This window comes from Perna viridis, chromosome 14 (genome assembly GCF_037379345.1).
Source record: "Perna viridis isolate PV_CMFRI_1.1 ecotype Kerala chromosome 14, ASM3737934v1, whole genome shotgun sequence".
Lineage (NCBI taxonomy): Eukaryota > Metazoa > Mollusca > Bivalvia > Mytilida > Mytilidae > Perna > Perna viridis.
This window is the reverse complement of record NC_142458.1, coordinates 2,068,017-2,091,422: the sequence shown is the minus strand read 5'-3', so window position 1 is coordinate 2,091,422 and position 23,406 is coordinate 2,068,017. Positions and strand designations below refer to the sequence as shown.

The following is a 23,406-nucleotide window of genomic DNA, read 5'->3' as shown; positions in this document are numbered from 1 at the left end:
CATAAATGGGTCCTAAAAGAAGAAATTCATTAAATTAACAATACAACTCTAATAAAAGTATAGCAATATATATGATATTGCTTCACAATACCACTGGGCCGGAATGACTTTGGGCCGGAACGACTTGGGCCAGAACAACTTTTGCCGGAACGACTTTGGGCCAGACAGGTTAGGGGCCGGAACGACTTGCATCCATCTCATTCGCATACGACCAAATCTTGCTTGCGTCACTCAAAGTTGGAAATCGAAAGTAAATGGCTGCTGACCCTGGGTTAAGGCTTTCAAACTTCTTTTTACCGAGATTTGATGACAAAAAGCTGATAAAACTTATATCAGCATAAAGAAAAATGAATCCCGAATCGAACTAGGTATGCATCACCTACACGACTTCAACATGAAAGTCGTAAGAAGCGCGTGAAGGGCGATATTCTGCGGTACCGCTGAATCTCAAACTTTTTGTATGGCACATCGTTCTGACTCCAACCCGACATATCAATATCCAAATAAAAAAGAGGAGGGTTGCAGGGTCAGATGAAATTCAGACTACAAAGCGCAATGCTGTCAATGGCTACAGCATAGATACACAAATAAATAACTCATTATACAGTATATACAGCGCTGGAGATATTTTTTGTTTTCAAAATGAAGAATATCTCCTGCGCCGAATCCCAAAAGGGAATAATCCAACTGGTGGTAAAAATATTAGGACTCCACTAAAAATTCAAAACAACAATTGATGGACATGTTTTGGTTTTATATGTACAAAATGTAGCCTGGATATTCTTCTAAATGGAGTAGGCACTGCCTATATCAGCAAGCACCGTGAGCTTGACCATATGTGTACCGTCTCTGCAAGTTTCATAATATTAATAAGGCAGAAACCATTTGATTTTTTTGGGCAGGGGGATAAGGGGACTATGGATTTTTTTCCTGAAACAAACATTTTTTTCCTTGAGCAAAAATAATTTTTTTCAGGGCCAATCAAAAACAAATATTTTTTTCACCATCTATTGTAAACAATCTTTTTGTCATCTCACTACTGCATCTCTCACGTAGCATGATTTATTTTATTGTCATTTTTTTTTTATCAAACTTTTTTTTTTCTCTCCAGTGATAAGTCAAATTATTTTTTTCCACATTTTCCAGAAACAAACTTTTTATCCGAAAAAAACTCAATGGTTTCAACCTCCAGCCCTGAAAAAAAATAATGTTTGCTGCCTAAAGGACATTACATAGGGTTGGGGTCGGATGAGGAATTTTGTTTCACAAGTGAGATATTTTTATTTATATTTCAAAATCTGCCTTGTTAAATAATGAATGAGTAAAAATATGTTTTTTTTTTCAAAATCCCAGCCCCATACCCCTTTCCCCCTCGCCTTCAAAATGGTCGATAACTTTGCAGCACTTCACCATACTTTACAATTTTTAACCCTTAAGGGCATATATAGCAACATCCTTTTCCATTTAGCGGGTCAAATTAATTTGTACAGATACCCAGAATATAATAGTTCTCCACAGATGGTGGGAATGTTTTACACATACTTGTACATGTATCATGTGATGAAAACAAAATTTAAAAAAAAACATTGCATGCCTTTCCTATTTTCGAAAAGATATGTTATAATTTGGTTAATACAATTGGAGTTATATTTTTTTAGGCTGGTTTTGGTTCTTGACAACAGCAACAGTGGAATAGTGATATACCTACATACATACGCATTTTTCCCAAACTTTTTAAAAACACATCATATTTACTTCTTTTAACAAGTAAAAAAAATTAAAAAGACTAAAAAACTCAGAAATCAGGAAATTATTTTTACTGTAACGCAAAATTAACCTACATATTTTTATTTCTTTGATTTAAGGAAGCAGTGAATTTTCTCTATAAGAACAGTCACTTTTTGTTACTGCTGGGACATGACTTTTTTTCATTAGTATATTGGGGAACCTTAAGGGAAATTTAGATAGTACATGTAATAACCATAGAAACCAGCCCCACACAAACTTCTTTGTTATGAAAAATAAAAAATAATAATAAAAAGTATTTAAAAAATATTATGATTGTGACCTACTTAAGGAGTGGATGAAGAGGGTCGATGGCAACCATTTATTGTTTGTTTAACCTTGTTCCGATGCAAGGTGAAATTCTTGGTTTCGAGTTTAATTATTATCATCTTATTCTCCTACGTAGCTGACCATTACTCAGTTCTGTTTATTTTAGTGTAGATTAAAAATCAAAAATTTAAATATACATTGTAATATAACTCTAATTTTGAATGCGAATGCAAACACAGATTTTAGGGTGAACAGTAACTAATTATGAAAAGAATAATATTTGTGAAACATTGAGCTGATTTGAACATGTAAGTAAACAGCTCTTGAGCTGACCTTGATGAGGTATGATTTACACTCGCAGGCCCCAGTTCTTCATTACAAAAAAAGAATCTAAATTTGTGTTTGCACTGGAGTTAAACTTTAATGAAGTCTCTGATTTAGGTTATCAAGAAAATGTCAAATTATTTTTAAAAGGCAGTACTGTAGTTCTCGCTGGCAAGTAATTCTCACCTCAGGCAATGTTTTTGTTTCTCGAGAATCAGTACATTAACTCGAGTTTTTATTAGATGGTGGTATTAGGCTCTCCTTTGTAATACTTTAAATGAATGGGCCCAGAAACTGACGAAAAATTATATTTTTTATCAAATTAACGAATCCGACAGAAATGTTGGTTCTTGAGAAAAAAGGGGGTGGTCGAATTTTTTCGTCTCGCCTGTCAAACAAGTTCAAACTTTAATATAACATGTCTAACAGATTGCTCTTCAATTGTCTTTATTAAATATGAGCTTTTGATACATCATTTTCCTTGAGTCAGTTGAGAAATAAAATTGTGGTTAGCGAACCTGACCTGTTTTTGTTTCAGTGGGTTGTTTACCTATGTGTAACAGTAATTAATTTTGGCCCTGTAATACGATTTGACCTACTTAAAAGTGAGGGAAAATAGCTGGAGAGTTAAATTATTTTTAAAATGTTAAAAACAAAAACACCTTTTAAACCTGGTTGATTCTATCTATAATAGTAGCTCTTTCCAATTTTAAACCCTTAAACGTTTTTACAGCCTGTATATTGTTTCCTTGTGTTAAATGTTTAGTATGGATAACTCATTGGTAAAAGATGTTTTGTTATTATTTGACTGGAAAAAAAAATCAGCAAAAATAATTGAGTCCTCCAAACTAGACTTTGTCAAAAATGTTTTGTATGAAAGGTAATATACTGTCCTAATCTAAAAATAATAGTATTGAGCAGCAATTTGTTAAATTCACCCATTTTTTAATGATTGGTATGGGTAGATTTATCTATACATAGAAAAAAAAAGATAAAAATTGTCCATTCTGTAATGAGAGGCAAATTGAAAATAAAGAACATTTTTATAGTCCTTAAATACCATGACAGTCTAAAATTAAATGTTCTATATCATACAAGCATAATTAGTTCAACTTGTTAATAGAAATGGAAAACATTTTGTGATGGACTGTACAGCTGTCATATGACAGACACCTAACATCCTTTACCTCTATTATTTTAAAATCAATCAAAACTATAAATATGTATATTTTAGTATAATGTGTTTTGATTTAGAAAAAGATAATTAAGAATTGGCTATGATAAAAATTTTGTCTATTGAAAAATTACATAAATTTTCCATGTGCATTTTGTTTATTGTGCAAAGTGCAATAAACAAAATATGCACATGGAAAATTTATGCTATTTTTCAATAGACAAAATTTTTATCGTAGCAAATTCTTATAAATTAATTTTAAAACATATTTTTATCTTTAAACATGAGAAAAGTAGCTCTGAATTTAACTGAATAAGGGTGTGTCTATATTTTTTTATCCATGGAGATATAACAAAATTATTTTAACCAATCAGATATCATTATTTATCTCAAATTAATTTATTTGAATGTGGATATGAAGGGAATATATACTAAAAAATACCTGTATTTGATGGAGAACTGCTATTCTGATAGGACTATACAGTGCAGTGGACGGCTAAGGATTTTTAGGACTTAAATTGGCCAAGAGGGTATACAGCTATGGAAAGATAAACAAATGTAGTTTTTGAATATCATTCTATTCTAATTGAAAAGTTGTAAAGTTTTCTGCTATTTTGTATTTATTAGAGGAGGGGTCAAAGATCAATTGACTCCAATACACTTTGATAAGTAATGAATGAAATCAAGTGTGTTGTAGGTATCAGAACTCAGTGACATGTAATGATCGCATGTATAGAATTTCAAAAGTGTACTACTTAGTCACTGAACTAAATTGCCTCTTAAGATGGTTGCATTTTAGTGCATTTTCAGTGAATAAGAGATAGTAAGACCCCAAAAAATATTATAATATATATTACAATGTATATCTTATGCCACATGTGCTAGTAATACAAAATTTTATTATTTCTTTTGTGAATCAGACATATTATTGACAGTAGCTTCATTTATTTGCAAAGTAAAAGCTACATTGAGGTTGCTGTTTTAATGTTGAATTACTCTTTAAAGGACATTGTCCTTTGTTCACTTTTTTCATGATTTATTTTTAAGGTTTTTTAGTGTAAATGGCATGCAATGTTCAAATCCTTCTCGACACCCAAACTTTTTTTAAAAGTGTAAGACTGTGTAGAGTAAAACTCACACGGAGTATAATGGAAATCAAGGTGTACTCTGAAGACCCTTTGATAGATGAAAAACTTGAGATAATTATAACTGGACTAATTCCCAACCAGGAAGTAAGCATCAAGGCTACTGTCACAGAGGTCAAGTCTTCATTTTCATCGACAGGATGGTTTATATCTGACAGTGGTGGAAATGTTCATGTTGACAAACAGTCTTCGTTAGGAGGCACTTATAAAGGTACAGGTATTTTTTTCTAAAGTAAATGAAAATATTTTTCTTAAAGACTTTTATGTCCAACTGCTCTCCTTTAGGCAATTACTGATGATATTTTCTTTTATATTTTACACATGTATCCATCAAATGTCCATAATAAAAAGAACGGATGTAGTGAAATGTGACAAACACATCAGCGAATAATCTAAATACAAAATAGTTAATATGTCAGAATCAGTCTAGTCCTATAGTAGCAGTTATTAGTCAAATACATAAAAAGATATGGAGATTTCTTTTGATAATTAAAAGATGTTCTATACACCTAAAAATGTGCATATCAACTTTATACTGCAGATCAAATGTAGTGAAGAAAAATAAAAATTATTTTAATAATGGTTGAAATGTATAGCACGCTACATTCATATTTATTCCAATTTGTTGATATCTTCTACTTTTTATAATATATCTAATATAATATACAGTTTAAAAGACATCTTATAAATTTTGTAAGATTTCTCATAAACTTAATGAGATATCTTATACGTTTAATAAACTTTAACAGTACATTATGAAAGATATCTCACATCCCAGCTGCTCATGGACATTCCTAATTTTGTAATGTCGTTGCACATTCACAGTCTTGTCAGAAAAGATGATATTGATTTAAAGAGATTTTAAGAGTAATTTTAGAATGAACTTATCATATATTATGTACAATGTATTATGTTTAGCTTATAACAGAATATAAGAATTTTTATTTTGTGTTTACTTTTGTTCTTTATTTGGATTTTGAAAACATACATTTTCAGATTAAAAATGATCAGTATAAAAAAATGAAAACACAGTGTTTGCTCCAGCTAATCGTTTCTACTTTTTTTTAATGAACACGAGAAGTTAAGGTTTGATGTATAATCTGTCACAATAAATAATTCAAAAACAAAACCTTTTGTTACCAAAAACTTGTTAAAGCCAAATGTAAAACTGTCCTCCTTCTTATGTGCACTCATAGATTCAAAATGCTTTTTAATATTTACATGTGCTTTTGAAGGTACAGATAGTATGGGTTTATTTTGGAGTATGATACCTGATCCTGGACAACAGAAAGGCCGGTACTATAAACATAGTGTTTCTTCTCCACAGTCTGTTAATCTGTCAGTCTAATATGGCCATATATCATCAGATGATTATCCTAATACCAGTAGTGCTGTGATAATTTCTAAAGACCTCCAAAGAAGGTTTTTACATGAAACTGTCAATAGAGAAGAAATTAGAGAGGGGAACCTTAGAGGCACACTATTTACTCCACCAGGCAAGTGTTTTATGTGTCATCATTTTTAATTGTATATTAAACTTTTCATTGTCACGAAGAGAAATAAATCTGAATTTGTAAATCTCATTTTTAAGATCGACAGTTGTTCATTTTACATTTAACAGACATAGTTAACCGATTTTTTTTTCAAATGATGTGTATCACTGCTGCACAACATACATGACTTCATGTAGCACGTCGCCAAAAAATAGTCCCGAAAAGAAATTTTGCAGCACTTATAAAACTTACATATTTAAGTCAGGAAAATTGAAAATAAAAAAACTAATACCTTACAATTCAGCAAAACAGCAATAAACAAATTATTAAATATTTTTTCAACTCGCTGGAGTTTCTCATGCTCATCTTTTCTCACGACAAAGCCGCTCTACGAGATCAGCACGAGAAACTCCCTCTCACTGAAAAAATATTAAATAATCTAATAATCTCATCAAATTGCTGATATTACATTTAAAATTTCTTTCTATAAAAATTTATCAGAATGACACACTGTTTTGCTAAGTTAGGCATGAACTTGAGTTTTTCATTGTCATAAAGTATTTAGAAAATAGTGGTCAGTGATTGCTTTCTATTCTGACAATATCTAGTGACCACTTTCCTTTTATGACATTGAGAAAAGTTTCCTTACTGAGTTCAGCATAGTAATGTCCCTTTCTGTATAGCATTTTATAACAATGATGGTTTGTCAAGATATAGCATTTATTGCTATTGAAATACTTAATTTTACAAAATATATTGTTATTGAAAGGTGCAAATGAAAAGCTGTGATTTGGAAGTAACTCTTTAGTGGTAGTTCTCTTGGTATAATTAAGTACGAGTCCATATAAAATTCAGACACCACCTATGGTAAGGTGTTTCATGGTGTATAAAAACCCATGGATCAGACAATGTTTTTTTTGGTCTACATATGTTTTTTTTTTTTTTTTTTTAGATGACAATAGTCCTTTCTGTATTTAGATCTGTACTTTGAGAAAACTACACTTCCATCTCCCACTAAAGTCAACCAGATCAAACCAAATCAATACCGATAACTCTTCCAAAGTGCTAATTTCATGTACAATCTATATCAATTTTATGTCAAAAACGCAAACCCCAGATAACAAACTATGGCTGTTTATGTGATTTAAAATGGTTTCTGAACGAGAAATAAAACTGAATTCTGTGGGTTTTGGAGATGCATCTATAAAAGGAATATACATTTGAAATCAAAATTTGTATGTCCATTACAGGCATATTTTGTCAAATGTTAGAATTGGTTGATTAAGAATTTGCCTTATGTTTATTAAAGGAAATGCTTAAAGTGAAGTCTGCTCAAAGAAGAGTATGATGTCATGATTACATGTACATCACATGGTCTAATAATTAAAGAAGATTTTATTTTGTTGACAACTACTATCTTCTGTTGAGGAAAATATATTATTTTTTTATTTATAATCATCTAGGATTATTTTGATCTGTTTTATTTCGTCAATTTAAGTGACTTATATGAGCTATTTCAGGTGTTAATATCACTGGCAGGATTAACTATTTGATTTCAGTCGGGAACACAATAAACTAATTCCAACACATAATATATGATAAGTACTTTCAAATGTTATTTTACACACTACTTGTGTATCAGTGAAAAAAATATAAAACTTCAAATTTTGTTACAGGACCAGGGCCATTTCCAGGTGTAATTGATATGTTTGGGACTGCTGGTGGTAATGTAGAGTACCGTGCTGCTATGTTAGCATCTAGAGGATTCATCACATATACTTTACCGTATTTCAACTACGAAGACTTGCCAAAGAATTTGACTGAAATTAGTTATGAATATCTTAAGGTGAAATTTTTTAATGGTTTTTCCATTCGTTTGTTTTAATAGACTACAAAAATTATATAGTATATAAACGCTATAAGGCGACATTGTGGTTGACAATCATTAGCCTATAAGTGTACAAATTAATATATATGATGTACTTAAATATTCAAAATTGGAAGTGTTTTTAGTGGTAATGGCTTTTACCTGAGTTAAACATGTATTATATAGGTTTTGGGTAGTGTTTTGAGTAAACAAACAACTGTACAAGATATTTTTTTTACAAAAAGAAGATTTGGATTTTAAGAATAATGGCTCAAACCTCTGATGCATTTGGGGCAAAGTATAGGCATTTTCTGAATCTTTGTAATATCAAAGGAATTCATTAAGAATAAATTAATGCCTTATTTGGGCACTTTGATTGTCCTAATAAGTTTAGATTTAGAATTTAACTTTGATATTATAAAAAAAATATCAACTTTTAGGTTTTTTATCCTTCAAGATAAAAAAATCATATGTTACCTCACCGTGTATTGCCGATTCATCGTAGAATAGACTTCCCTACTATTTCTTAACACTGCACACAATATAGTCCAAAACTAATTCCTTCTGTTACATTCAAAACCTTCTTAAACCAGCAAATGAAATTTCAGTCAATTATTCAGCTTGCTTACGTTCTACTATTGCTGTAAATGAAATGAAGATCTACATGTAGTCCTCAAATCAAATGAAGATTTTAGTGACTCCTATTTGGCCTTACAATCTGTTTAGTAATAAATTTGCATTTAGGAAACTTAGTTTTTTTTTGCAGAATGTGTCAAGAAATATTAAATGTGTTAAGCATGTTCCATTAAATACACTTATTTGTCAAAATCCATATTAACAGGAAGGGAAGGGCAGTTAACCAAGTAAAATTTGCTGGAAAATTCTAATTGAAAAAGACTGTCTATTTTTGGAAAATTTTATGCACACTTGGAAAATTTGTTACATTCGAGCATAGATACAATGTAGGAATAAATGTTCTGCTGAAACAGTGTATAAATGTAATTACAAATTAATTTCTGGACAGGTTTAAAAAAAATTGAAAAAGGAGAAAAGAAACAAAATTTGTACATGTGTATGAAGTTGGAGGCTGTTTAACTATTGATCTGCATTATATATATATATATATATATACATGTATATCTAAATTCAGTATTTACCTGAGGATCAATGTTCCTTGGTTCAAACAAACAACATACTGGTGACACAATAACTGTTTTAAATTAACCAAAGTACCTGTTGTGTACAATAATGGTGAAAGCCACAATCTTGGCTGGAAGGGTGCCTTGTCAGAGCATTGCCATGGCAAAATTTTGACTTTGATCTCAATTTTCACAAATTTATAAAAGCCCCGGTCAATAATTGTTTACATATTCTGAAAGACACTTATATTAGACCTTTCTGAGTTGTTGTGTCCATAATGACACTTACAGTTTGCCTATGTTAAGTATGTCAAAATCTAATATTGTGTCCACACCTCAAGTGAAGAGAGTTTAACTGGCTGTGGTTGTATCGTGCTGCGTTTGATGAATGCTTTTTATTCCCAGATTGTGGAGTTTGAATCTCATGCAGTTTCTTTATGTATGCATGTACCTCCACAGTCAGGCGATATTTGCTTAATGAGTGTTATATCACCTCACTACTTAAACAGTTAAGTTGATTTAAATATTCAGAACTTAGAATTTTTGGTAATCTCTGTAAGTATTTACTAATTTTATAAAAGTTATATGATGGTGCATTTGTTGCGTTTCACCATATCTGTTCTATGGATTTGTTAAATCGTTAAATTTGTACTTATTATAGCAAATTTTTGAAAATTAAAAGGAAAACAAATATTTTGTGCATTAATTCTACCCATATCTGTCTGTATAAGGTGACCTTGCTCCACCATAGATAAATGTTAACTTTCATTTTCGGTTTTCAGATAAAGTCAGTTGTTAATATCAATGGAGCACCCTTTCCATCATATGCACCTATTGGTCCTTTTACTGATTTTGTAGAGTAAGTTAAATATATCAATATTAACAAACATTGTTAGATGTTCATGTTAAATGTACTTTAATTTTACATGCATTGAAGTGGAACAATATACCCCAATAACATTGGAAATAAAAGTCTCACATGAATTAAAAGTCATTTAATATGCTTAGTCTATCTTTGTATGTTGATCTTCGAAAATATCATTATGCGTAAATGTTCATTTTTATTATTTAAGTTCTATGGAAACCTTAACCAATCCTATGTCAGTATGTATAAAGTTTGAATGTATTTTCAGTAACCAACTGATCAGGGTTCAATCTCAGTGGCGTTTCAAGCTGCCCCCACTGAGCATTTGAAGTCCTCTTAACTACATGTTTATTCTGTAGAAATTGAACTTTTCACATTAGAAATTTCAATCTGCAGAATATGGGACAGCTCTTACCACAGCCATGTCGTCCGAAGTCTACTAGGACTGATGATGACACTCTATTTATTATTATTATAAGATAAGTGACATATCAATGGATTAGGCATCTCTAGATTGTAATTTCGTCCTCTCACATGTTACACCTGCCTTATCTTATTTCGTAAGCCAGTGAATTCTTGTGAATTTCTGCTAGCAATTATTCATTAAACTTTCAGAGCAGATACTTCTAAGTATAGATTTGAAGAAGATGGGGTGTGTATATATGAGGCTTTAAACGTTGATCTTAAAACAGAACATATTTTCAAGGTAAATTCAGTAGTTTATATATATATATACAACGTCTCAGAATGTGATGATTCTATTCGCTACACTGCTCCATCGGATCAAATTGATACAGGGAAGATATGTAAACGTATAGAAAGGTCTGAAAAATTCCCAACGATGTTAGAGTCGTCACATTCTGAGACGTTGTATATTATTGATTTGTTGTGACATGCATCATTAATTTGATCCTCTATACTACATAATAACGTCTAAATGAACTGTCCCGTACTACCATACATCGTGTACCAAGTTACAGCCCTAGATTAATCCTACAAGGAGGAATGACCCGGCCAGCGAAAGCTATATTTTTATATAGCCTAGCTGGCTGAGTGGTCTAGGGCGCTGGACTTTGTGCAAGTGGTGTTGCCATAGATGTCACAGCGGTATGAGTTCGAGTCCCGTGGAGGGACTTTTTCAGACCTTTCTATATATATATTTCTCCTATATTCTCTGTTTCAAATATTGTTGAATTCAGATCTCATGCAGTGTCTTTATATGTACCTGTACCTCCACAGTCAGGCAATATTTGCTTAATGTGTCTTAAGTTTATATCACTTCACTATTAAAATAACTAGAAGTTAGTTAACTGACTGGGTGTGGTGTTAGTTCTTTTAAAGTTCAATTATAAATCTGAAAACTATTTATTAAAATGTCTGCTTTAATTTAAAATCAAATCAAGCTGACTAAAGACAATTGTATATTCTCGAAATTTTTTGTGTGTAAAATATTAAAAGTTATATTCTTCTTTGTGTATGTTATGAGAATAGTAGGCAACTAAATATCAGATATCTCTTAACAAGTTTAAAATGGATGACGAAATATTTTCTCCCCTCTATCCCAAGAACTGCAAGATGTCACAAAGGTGCAGTATTTTAATTAAGGAATTAAATATGGTCTATATACTTATTTTTTAAGAATGTTAGAATAAATCCATAAAAAACAAGGATTTTAGTTTTTATACATCCAGGATTTTAGGATGAGTAACCTAAAATTTGCAAAACGTAACATAACCTTTGAAAGGTTGAAATTGAAATACTAAAGTATCTAGGGTTCCGGTGCTGGTGAACCGACCTATTCATGGTCGCCTCAACTCTAATGTGACAACTAATGAAATTACATCAATGAATTTCCCTTTTTGCACTAACATCTGTTCTGGTTCACAGTTATTTAACAGAAATCTTCATTTTATTTTAGACATGGGAGTCAAATGCTCAGATCATGTACATAGCTGGCGATGATGACAATGCTGTTGACCCTAAGTATTCTCAGATGTTATATGATCTGTACCCAAAAAACCAGCAACACAAACTCATTGTTAAGAGATATCCGAAAACCGGTCATCTTATCGAACCATGTTATACTCCTTTCTGTAGAGCTTCATACCATAAAGTATTTGGTAGGTACCTTGTGGTTTCTTGTACTCATTCTACTGAAATGATTCTGTACACATGATAATCCAAGTTTGTCGCCTTCTACTTGTGTTTTAAATGTATTATTTGAGTAAGAATTTCATATGTACATGGCTACTTTTGCTTAGATGTTGAGTTGTTCAAATCCGGTTACAGTACAGACATTAAAAAAAATTGTATCCCATTATTTACATTGACAAATTGGCTTGGATTTTGTAAACAAAGCCATCTCTAGTTACCTGTGTCTAATGATTTGACTGATTATTGTTGCTACCAAGATTTGTTTAATTTTGGAAATTCACATGTAAGTACAGAACTAAAAAGAAAAAATAGGATTATATATAAATTTGTCAACAATGTATTGATTAAGAATTACTATGGGAATCATAAAATTAATTGCTACACAGCCAAATAGCATCATGGAGCTGATGTCAATTTATAGTAATTGTTTAAACATATCATGTGAGAATTGTTTCATATTAACCAAGTAACAAACTGTTTAAATAAAACTTCCTCACATGTGTAATGTACCAATTCTCCACATTTTGGATGTTATTTTTTTGCAAGAAGATGAACTTTCGAAGATCTTGTTGATTGAAATGTTGTTAAACTGTCAGGAATTTATTGGTGTTAGTGTGGCACAGTCCTCTCCTTATATTTTTAAGTTAAAACATTGAAAAATCCACAGAATGTAAAATAGTTCAATAAATAATCATGCAAATTAGTTATTAAGCGACGTATTATTAGTACAATTGAATATGACGATTATTTTTCATTTTTTTCTCGAAAATAAAAATGGAGCCCTGGTTTTTACATACCTTGCTTCCCTTGATTACTTTTTCACATTTTTCTTTAGAAAAAAAGCGAGCCTTGGTTTTGAGCGTATATTTTTCATATCTTTCTTGACAAAAAAATTTCGAGCCTTGGTTTTGGCTCCCCTTTGAAAATATTTAGATTTACCTCTGTTCACCAATTTATTCACTTGATACTTTTACGGATTCTCTCATTTTTTTTAGGAATAAATTTTGTATGGGGAGGAGAAATGAAAGCACATGCAAAAGCTCAGGAAGATTCATGGCACTCTATTAAGGAATTCCTTAAATCAACTTTAGTACCAGATCGTTATAAACAGTTTAGAACAATGTGTATATCAAGTCAATTGTAGCTATTATTTCATGAAATTATTGTATTATTAACTCACCTGACTGGCGATGTGAGCTTGAGCAATTGCCATCACTTTGTGTCCGTCGTCGTCGTCATCCGTCATCATCATTAACAATTTTTCCAAACTCTTCTCCTCTGACACTACTTGACCAAATGGAAGCAAACTTAGTATGAATGTTTTTTTGGGGTATCCTGCATAGGACTGATGTGGGGATTTTTGATCTGTTGAAAAACATGGCCACTGTTGCAAAAATTGAACATAGGGGTCAGACAGTAGTTTTTCGCATATATCTCCAAAATTGTAAGGTTTAGCCAAATTCTGACACAAGTATAAGTGTTCAGCATGATAAGATCTATCTGGTCAAATTTTCGTTTTATTCCATTAAGCCATGTTGGAGGTATTACTTTTTCTCGATGTTTTTTTTTGTTATTGTAATTATACTTCTTTCAAAAATTTTCTCCTCTGACACTACTTGACCTTATAGAACCAAACTTGGTATGAATGTTCCTTGAGGTATCCTGGATAGAACTGATTTTGGGATTTTTGATCTGTCAAAAAACATGGCAGCTGTTATCAAAAATAGGGGTCAGACAGTAATATTTTGCATATATCTCCAAAACCTTTGTTTAAGCCAATATCTGACAGGGTAAAAGTGTTCAGCATGATTAGATCAATCTGTGGTCAAATTTTCATTTTAATCCATTAAGGTCTCACGAACCACTTCCGGGTCAAATTGCCCACCCCCTATGTAGTACCAAAAACACACTGAACCTTGACATATGCATTGTAAGTGCATTATTTGTGTGTATTATGATTAAAAGTAGCCAAAATAAAGCTGAGAATGTGTACTTTAAAATCATATATGTAATTAACTACAAAAGTGTATGAATATTGTTTACATGTGTGATTAATTTGCCTCCATGTTGTCAGTTAGCAGAACAGGTAAAAATGTGGATTTTCAGTATTATTTATTCAAGTAAATATTTTGTGAAGAATTTCTACTATCATCGTACCATTAGCATAATGAGTTTGGAAGCCGTACTTTCCATGCTTCGCAACGGTATGCAACTTTAAGATGTCATTTGTCCTGGGAATTCACAGTGAGACTTTAAAATTACTTTTTTAACATGTAAAGTAATGGAAACGTTAGAAGTGGTTAGTAAGACCTAACCTAAGGTCTCACTAACCACTTCCGGGTCAAATGGCCACCCCCCTATGTAGTACCAAAAACACACTGAACCTTGACATATGCATTGTCAGTGCATTATTTGTGTGTATTATGATTAAAAGTAGTCAAAATAAAGCTAAGAATGTGTACTTTAAAATCATATATGTAATTAATTACAAAAGTGTATGAATATTGTTTACATGTGTGAGTAATTTGCCTCCATGCTGTCAGTTAGCAGAACAGATAAAAATGTGGATTTTCAGTATTATTTATTCAAGTAAATTTTGTGAAGAATTTCTACTATCATCGTACCATTAGCATAATGATTTTGGAAGCCTTACTTTCCAAGCTTCGCAATGGTATGCAACTTTAAGATGTCATTTGTCCTGGGAATTCACAGTGAAACTTTGAAAATTACTTTTTTAACATGTAAAGTAATGGAAACGTTAGAAGTGGTTAGTGAGACCTAAGCCATGTTGGAGTTATTGCCTTTTTTTTATGTTTTTTTGCTATTTTTAATGTTATTTCATTCAAAAATCTTCTCCTCTGAAACTGCATGACCAATTGGAACCAAACTTTGAATGAATGTTCCTTGGGGTATCCTGCATATATTTGATGGGATTTTTTATCCATTGAAACTATGGGCACCGTTACTGAAAATAGAACATATGGGTCAGACAGTAGTTTTTCGCATAAATCTCCAAAACATTAGGTTTAGCCAAATTAGGCCTACAAAAGTCTTCAGAGCAAAAAGTTGTCAGATGACTCTTTGTAAGAGTTATTGCCCTAGAAAGGAGAAAATGTTGTTTTTTTTCAGCCAATATCTTGAAAACCATGATAGATATGAAGAAAATTGCAATTAGTGAAGTGATCCTTATGATAAGTCCTACCAAAGTCTTCTTGGGTCAAAATTATTGGACTACTTCTTGTAAAATGTTTTGCCCTTGAAAGGCAAAATTAAACCAGGTGAGCGATTCAGGTTCCTGGGAAGCTCTTCTTTTGATATTATTTTCATGTTGCCTTTGGTTTAAAAGCTGAAATCTGATTTGTAATTGTAATAGAAAATTCAGCTTCACTTCAAAGTCGCAGAAAGAGCTATAATTGTCTATATACAATAAACAAAAGAATAAGTTAAGAAAGTTAAGATGTTCTAGTATTCGATGCAGGCTGCCGTGTAAGTCATTACAGCTAACACTGCTCTGAAGAAACAAATCATTTCAATTTTGAATTAATGTTCAGACATGCCAAAGAAAACATAAGTGTTCTTTAAGGGACTATGTGTTTTATGTCCTTTTAATGAAAATCGTAAGTGTAAAATTAGCTACGTCATCGTAGTAGACCAAAGTGTTGTGATATCATAACTTATGACTTATTTTACTCTTATGATTTTTTTGTGAAAAGGACCACTGAGTTATTGTCAGTTTTATGGTATTCCAATGTCTGTCTGTTGGTCCAATTGACGTTTAGATCTGATTTGATATTTCAGGCATCCCAATATATGTCTGTCGGGTCAAACTTGGTATATATCTGACTTTTTGGCATTCCAATGGGAACAACTTGTGCTCCTCTACTTGCTGACCTATACCTTTACTCTTATGAGGATGACTTTAAAGCTGATCTGATCCGAAAGAAAGAACTTCGTTTATCTAGATTCTTTAATCTCAGTTTCCGCTTATAGATGACATATTATCGTTAAACAATCCTAGTTTCAGGGATTTGATACATCACATCTACTCCAAAGAATTTGAGATAAAGGATACTACAGACACTGTGAAGTCAGCCTCATATCTTGCCTTGGTAAAGGAAAACTATTCACCAAACATTACGACAAAAATGATGACATTTTATTCAGAATTGCCAACTTTCCTTTCATCTGTAGCAACATCCCTTTAGCACCAGTATGTGGAGTTTTCATATCACAACTCCAACGTTTTGCCAGAGCTTGCTGTAACTACGCAGACTTTCTGTATCGTGCTAGACTTCTTACAATTAGGCTTCTGGAACAGGGTTATGTTGCTACAAGGTTGGTCATCACTACAGAAGCTTTATGGTCGTCGTCATGACCATTTGGATCGTTACGGTGTATCCATCTGCACCATGAAAACTGATTTGTTCAACGTGTCATAGTTTTCCTGTCCTCTTTCGTCTACCCCGGACTTAACTTTTTATGGGCAACTAGGCGGATGTTACTAGAAAAGATACTTACCCTACCGGTGCACCTGGTCCATTCCTCTAGTTTTCAGTGGAGTCCGACTGGCTCATTTACTTTTGTTACCTATTCATGGTCGCCTCAACTCTAATGTGACAACTAATGAAATCACATCAATGAATTTCCCTTTTTGCACTAACATCTGTTCTGGTTCACAGTTATTTAACAGAAATCTTCATTTTATTTTAGACATGGGAGTCAAATGCTCAGATCATGTACATAGCTGGCGATGACTGGCTCATTTACTTTTGTTACTTCGTAGGTATTATATTAGTTACTTTATTTTCTTTGTTGTGTTTGTTTGTTTTCCATATCTGGTATTTATCCCTGGATTACATTGTTTTGATTTCCGCTAAAATCTTGGTTCCCTTGATTACTCTTACTACCATTGCTGCAAATTTATTAAAGATTTAGTCTTTAAATCAAATGAAGATTTTAGGAACTTCCTTTTGGCCTTATTGTGTTAATAATAAATTTTGTATATAGATATTGAAAAATGTGTCAAGAAGCATTAAATGTGTCAAGCATGTTCTATTTAACATATGTACAGTCGTCAGTCAACATTTTCATCCTTTCACCAATATTTTAAACTTGATAAATCTGAAGAGTAATTTTAACCAAGTAAAATGGCGGAAAAAACTCAAATTTATAAAAAAAACATCTGTTTTATTTTTAAATCTTATGTGCTTCTAGGAAATTATTTACTTAAGCAGAGTCATTGAATAGAGTTGCAAAATAATTTTTTTGGGTTTATAAAAAATTGTTAAATGGGTGAAATGAAATTGATCTACAGATCATACCTGTTAATCTTTCCACAGAATCGATGAAAAATTTAGAATTTTTCACATTTAAATGTAAGATTTGTGGGATATCATTCAATGTCTCATTAGTTGCCATATTTTTTATTGTCGTTGCTATACATAGCGTTACTTAATATAAAATAGAAAATCTTAAGGACACAGAACTTTGTATAAGCTTATTTAGCTTGTTTCCTAATGTGTTTTTTGACTGTTACATGTCATACTTGTAATATGTGTAAATTTATATGAATACTTATGTTCAAACTAAATAGAAAATTTAGGATCTCATCAATAAAATGAAAAAATCAACAAGAATTTCCATTTCAATTACTGAAAATGATACATCTTTGATTTCGAATAGCAACCCCTTATTTAGGTGAATACACAAACAAATGTCAAGCTGTGTTTAATTAGAAATGTTTTTAAAGGATCTAGTCGCGGCTTCTCTATGTCATATAGTTCTTGATGTTTAGTTATTTTGCAGCTAGCACAAAAACGTTATAAAAATGTTTTAGAAACGTTTCCTGAAAAACACTGATCACATTTTTAGAAATGTTTTTTAAACGTAAAAATGTATGGTTGCAGAAATGTTATGATAACGTTTTTAATAATCATTCACTATAAAGTTATTATAACGTTTCCTTAAAAAGACTGAAAACATTTTTTGAACAGAGTTATGTTGCTACAAGATTTAAGTAATCACTACATAAGTTTTATGGTCGTCATCATGAACTCGTGGATCGTTATGGTGTATCCATCAGCACCATGAAAACTGATGTATTCAACGGGTCATAGTTTTCCTTTCCTCGTTTGTCTTCCCCGGACTTGACTTTTTAATCAAAAGAATGTAATCCAGGGACAAAGACCAGACATGGAAAACAGACACACAAAACAAAGAACATAAAGTAACTAAAATCATACATACAAAGTAACAAAAGTAAATGAGCAACTCGGACTCCACTAAAAACTGAAGAATGTGTATTAAAGATCAAAGGACTATTGATGGTAATTGATTATTTGTATTGTTTTCGTAAATTACCTATCAACAAAGTCTGATAATTTCCCCCTACGTTGTTTTCGCTTGGGTACATGTCACATTAATTGACAGTTAGAAGATCGTAAAGATCGTACTATTAAATGACCCCGGTTGTCTGACGTGGGTACACACCAATTAACAGCCAACCAGTGACCAAATGTAATGTCTGGATTAATTTTGTTGTTTGAAGTATTGTCCTCTTCAATTATCATCTGTCCACTGATGAAATGCAAACCGGACAGTGAATGTTTTATTAATTACGTAATATTACGTAATCATTTACAGTTTTGTTGGCACATTTATTACAGGTGAACAAAAACTGGGCGGCCGGAATTGAGAGAGGTTGTTTTTATTTGAAATATGTAACTAAAACTGTGAAAAACCGGCCGATGTACGGTGTTAAGGGGTGGCTGGTCTATTTAAGGCAAAACACAGGTTTTATGGTATATCGGCCGGGACTTTTGAAAACGGCCGGTTTGAAGGGAAGACGACTGGTTTTCTGAGGGTCCGGTTTGGAGAAGTTGCACTGTACAGACAATCTAAATCACGAATATTTTAATGCAAAAATCGCATACACATACAACAGGTTTAACATGGGATAAGAAATTAGCCGAGTTCTCTATATTTTGTAGATGTAGCAACCAACTAAACGAAATTTCAAAGATTGGCTTTGCTAGTTTAAATATTCATCTTCGGGCATCTCCAGCAGCGTCCATTTCCGTTCTTCGGTTACCTGGAAAAAAATGTACAGGATTAATGGTATAGTCACGCTATACATACCTACAGTAGAATTTAAATACTGCGGGAAAAAATTATACATACTATCAATTACATATAACTTATTTTTTTGCAAAACAAAATGTGTCAATCATTGAAATATTATTGTCTGCTAGATTAAAACATGATGTTTTGTATCAAGAATTTATTTGCACTTTGAAAAACCATGAATGGGGTTTTTAAGCTGAAATTGTGGTGGGCAGAGCTATGTACACCTTTAAAATGTATGTCCTCTTTAAACAGCAAGTGGATATCCATGGAACCAAACTTCATACATGTGTTCTATAATTAAAACTTTATTGAAGTTCAGCAAAAACACAGGTGGGTCCAAGAGGGGCGCAGGGTCCCCCTCATAATTAAAAAAAAAATAATTCGATTCTATAGAAATTAATGATACCACCAATAGTGAGTCCCCTCAAAGGCGATATTCCCCCACCTTTTGGAGTTTCTGGATCCGCTACTGATTTATGCAAAACAGTTATTGCATATTTCGGTCAAATGAATGAACAGACACACGAAAAGACTAACAAACGCCATGATCACTTGTCTTGGTCCAATCAAATTCTCCTCACTATATAAGACTTGCCTTGAAAAAAAAATAATCATCGTGGTTTATTGGGAACATTAAATCATTAGTTATGAGCTTCTTTTGTAATCCTTAGTCCCTGCAAAAGAGAGACCATGTGTATTTCTTATAAAGAAATAAATTAAGAATGACAAGCATTATATAATCAACACTGTGAACTTTATTATCTCGATCCAAACACCGGTAGAGGGTAAAAACCTACAATAAACAAAAAACCCAATTTTACAAACATGAATATGCAAAACAAGTAACAGAAAATATTCAATATTTTGAACCGAGTTTTAACAATATGTGTAGCGTAAATGTTTTAAAGTTTCTGTCAATTTGTTTTTCCATACATGTACATGCAGTACATGGAGTAATGTTCCAAATTCTGAAAATAGCTTGCAAAGTTTGAAAATAAATGTTCTTGTCAGATTCAATGCAAAATATCAGCTTACGTATTCATAAACATAATCACAATATTTATACAACTATCATGACACTGAAAAATGGTTTAAACATACATCTATAATGCAAAAGTTTTGGAAAATACACACTTCAAAATGTTCGTAAATTGTTGACAACAAACGTTTATATTCATTCAGAAGACAGTTGTTCTCCTTAATACATACCTTAAAAGTACCAAGTTTGGTCAGGAATTAGTGTTAAGTTTGAATGTAAATATTGGCGAAACTAGTGACCGGGTTAATATCTAGGACGTTTTTGATACACGTCAAGATTCACCTATGTACACAAAGTTCGGCAATATAAACATATCAATTCACTGAGACACTTATCTATCATAAGAAAATAAAAGCTAAAAACTTACTCTGTGCGGGGTCAACACCTAATTGTTTGATATAAACTTTGACATGTTAACTTTTTCATTGTGTTCCGGACATGCAACTGAATCAGTATTATACACAGCCGGAAACGGAGAAACACGTAATTTTTCCGAAGCATTACAAAAAAAAATTTTAAAAATAAAAACAAAATCAGATATCACTTGACTGGTTTTTTTCACAGCGTGATGTTGTCTAGTTACTGGGAAATTGTAAAATGACTAATTGACCAGCTATGTTAAAATAAAACAAGGTCACACAGACTTGTGTATTAATTCAAAAGTACTTTGGAAAGCAGTTTTTAACTATTTAATTACAATGAATTGTACTTACATCTTGTTGGACAGATCCAGTTCTTTAAATCGTCTTTAAAATAGTGTGTGCTCCTTGCATACGTGTGTAAGATAATACGCACACTGATTAAGATTTGCTTTGACCTATTTTAATATCAGCACGTGACACACCATTTACACTATTATCTTATTATTTCTATGGAGATGCCATCATCTATATGTCATCGATGTGGGTTAATTGAAAGAAAGAACCAGTAAACTGGGATGAATCAGTTGTAAATCAAATATGCATAACAAATTAAGAAGACTAGTATTACATGTACATGTATAATGCATATGTATAATATTCTTGTTCGGTCATTTTTTTTAATTCTATAAATAATGATGTAATTATATAGAGCATTGATTTATCGTTACCTTCATCATATTCATTAACATATACATATTTTAATCATGTAAATGTGGAAAATACGCACAAAATCATCGATGCAATGTCCTCTGTAGGGGGGGGCATATCAATCAGTATCTCTACCTTAGTAAACTGTTTCCATAACATTTTCAGCTTAAGCATGATATATTTTGCAGAAATATTTTCAAATGATTGTCTCATATGTAATTTAAAATAGTTTAGAAACATTTTCTAAATTCGTTTTAAAAAGTTTAAAAAAATATATATATTAAAATATTTTTTCTTACAGTTCTACAACTATTTATTGCACATTTCAGAAAACTTTATTAAAACCATAATTATCTGGAAATGTTTTAACCTGTTTCAAAGGAATGTAATAAAAACATTATCAGAAAATATTTTTTCGCAACATATAAGAAACATTTTATAACATTTCCAAATAATGTTTTAAAAACAGATCCAACATGTTATTTAAACATTTCAAAAATATTTCAATAAACACCTCTGAAAACCTTTTTCAAACTTTTCAAAAGTTTCGAAAACGTTATCAAAGCATTTTGAAAAAAAAATCAAAATGTTTTAAAAACGTGTTTAAAATGTTCTGCTGAAAATGTTTTAGCAAACTACCAATGAACTCTACTAAATAAAATGTTTTGAAAAAGGTTCGTGCTACCTGGGGATCATTACTTCTCTTTCATGTTTAATCACATATGATAATACGTCATAACCATTTATTGTAAATGTGTTTCAACGAATTACTTTTTGTATTTATAATGTACACTGATCATTTTGCAATGATAACGCTGCAATGCGATACAGGCACTTAGAATGGATACGTCCGTCCCTCCACCTCCTTGATAGTGGTGACTCAATTTTGTAGCAACATATCCCTGTTCCAGAAGCCTATAGCTAATTGTAAAAAGTTTAACGCGGTACAAAAAAAGGTTCGCTTAGTTTCGGCAAGTTCTGTCACAACTTATGAGTTGTGATATGAAAAGTGCTAAAGGGATGGACAATATATGTTGTCGACTAAAAATTCCGGCATTTAGACAAAATTTTCTTCGGAATGTTTAGAAGATGATTTGGAATCTTTTTTTGTTTTTGTTTTTGTTTTTGTTTTGTTTTGTTTTGTTTTGTTTTAAGCAAAGATAATACACTGTGTCAAAGAGATTGCTTAAAGGGACCGAGGGAACGGATGTGGTGAGGAACATGTAAAAATGCTGTATTTTTTTCATCGATGACATCTTGTGGGGCTGATTTTATGGACTGGTTATTTGTAAAGGTAATTGGAGGAGGGAAAAGATGGGGTCTTGTAATATTTATGTACCACAAGAGGGAGCCTCGAAAAAAAATAGATGTTTAAAGGAATGAATTGAAATTTGTTTCTGATTTGCAGAAAAAAAAAAATAATAATCAAATCTAATCTCTGCAGTGTCTAATCCCATATCTTAGACTGTAGTTGACTGCAACATTTTTATCATTCAAAATATTTTGTTTCATTCAAAACAAATTCCATTCACTCGCGAAGTTTTGATATATAAATAGTACTGGTAATCTTGTTAAGATTTTTCTAGGCGTTTGACAATGTATAAAAGCTGGTGTTTCAGGGCCTCTATTAGCTCTCCTCGCCGAAGGCCATGTGAGCTATTGCCATCCCTTGACGTCTGTCGTCGTCCGTCGTCGTTAACAATTTTTCAAAACTCTTCTCCCTGACACTACTTGACCAAATTAGAACCAAACTTGGTATGAATGTTTCTTGGGGTATCCTGCATAGAACTGATGTGGGATTTTTTGACTCGCTGACAAAAATATGGCCGCCGTTACTAAAAATAGAACATAGGGTCAGACAGTATTTATATATGAGAGTAAAACAACAATTTGATTTTCACATCGCCGAAGACAATTACTTTTTTCTAAAAAACTGGAAACATACTTTTTTCTTTA

The 23,406-nt window shown here is 31.9% G+C and overlaps 1 pseudogene across 1 annotated transcript; it reads left to right on the top strand.

The window, feature by feature from the left end:
- The first annotated feature begins 3,698 nt into the window (after window positions 1-3,698).
- LOC148597710 (bile acid-CoA:amino acid N-acyltransferase-like) lies at window positions 3,699-13,753 on the top strand (annotated as a pseudogene). The gene is made up of 8 exons (XR_015918698.1): window positions 3,699-4,083; window positions 4,601-4,909; window positions 5,934-6,194; window positions 7,868-8,037; window positions 9,980-10,056; window positions 10,678-10,768; window positions 11,981-12,182; window positions 13,212-13,753. The product of XR_015918698.1 is annotated as a bile acid-CoA:amino acid N-acyltransferase-like (transcript).
- Window positions 13,754-23,406: the final 9,653 nt, after the last annotated feature.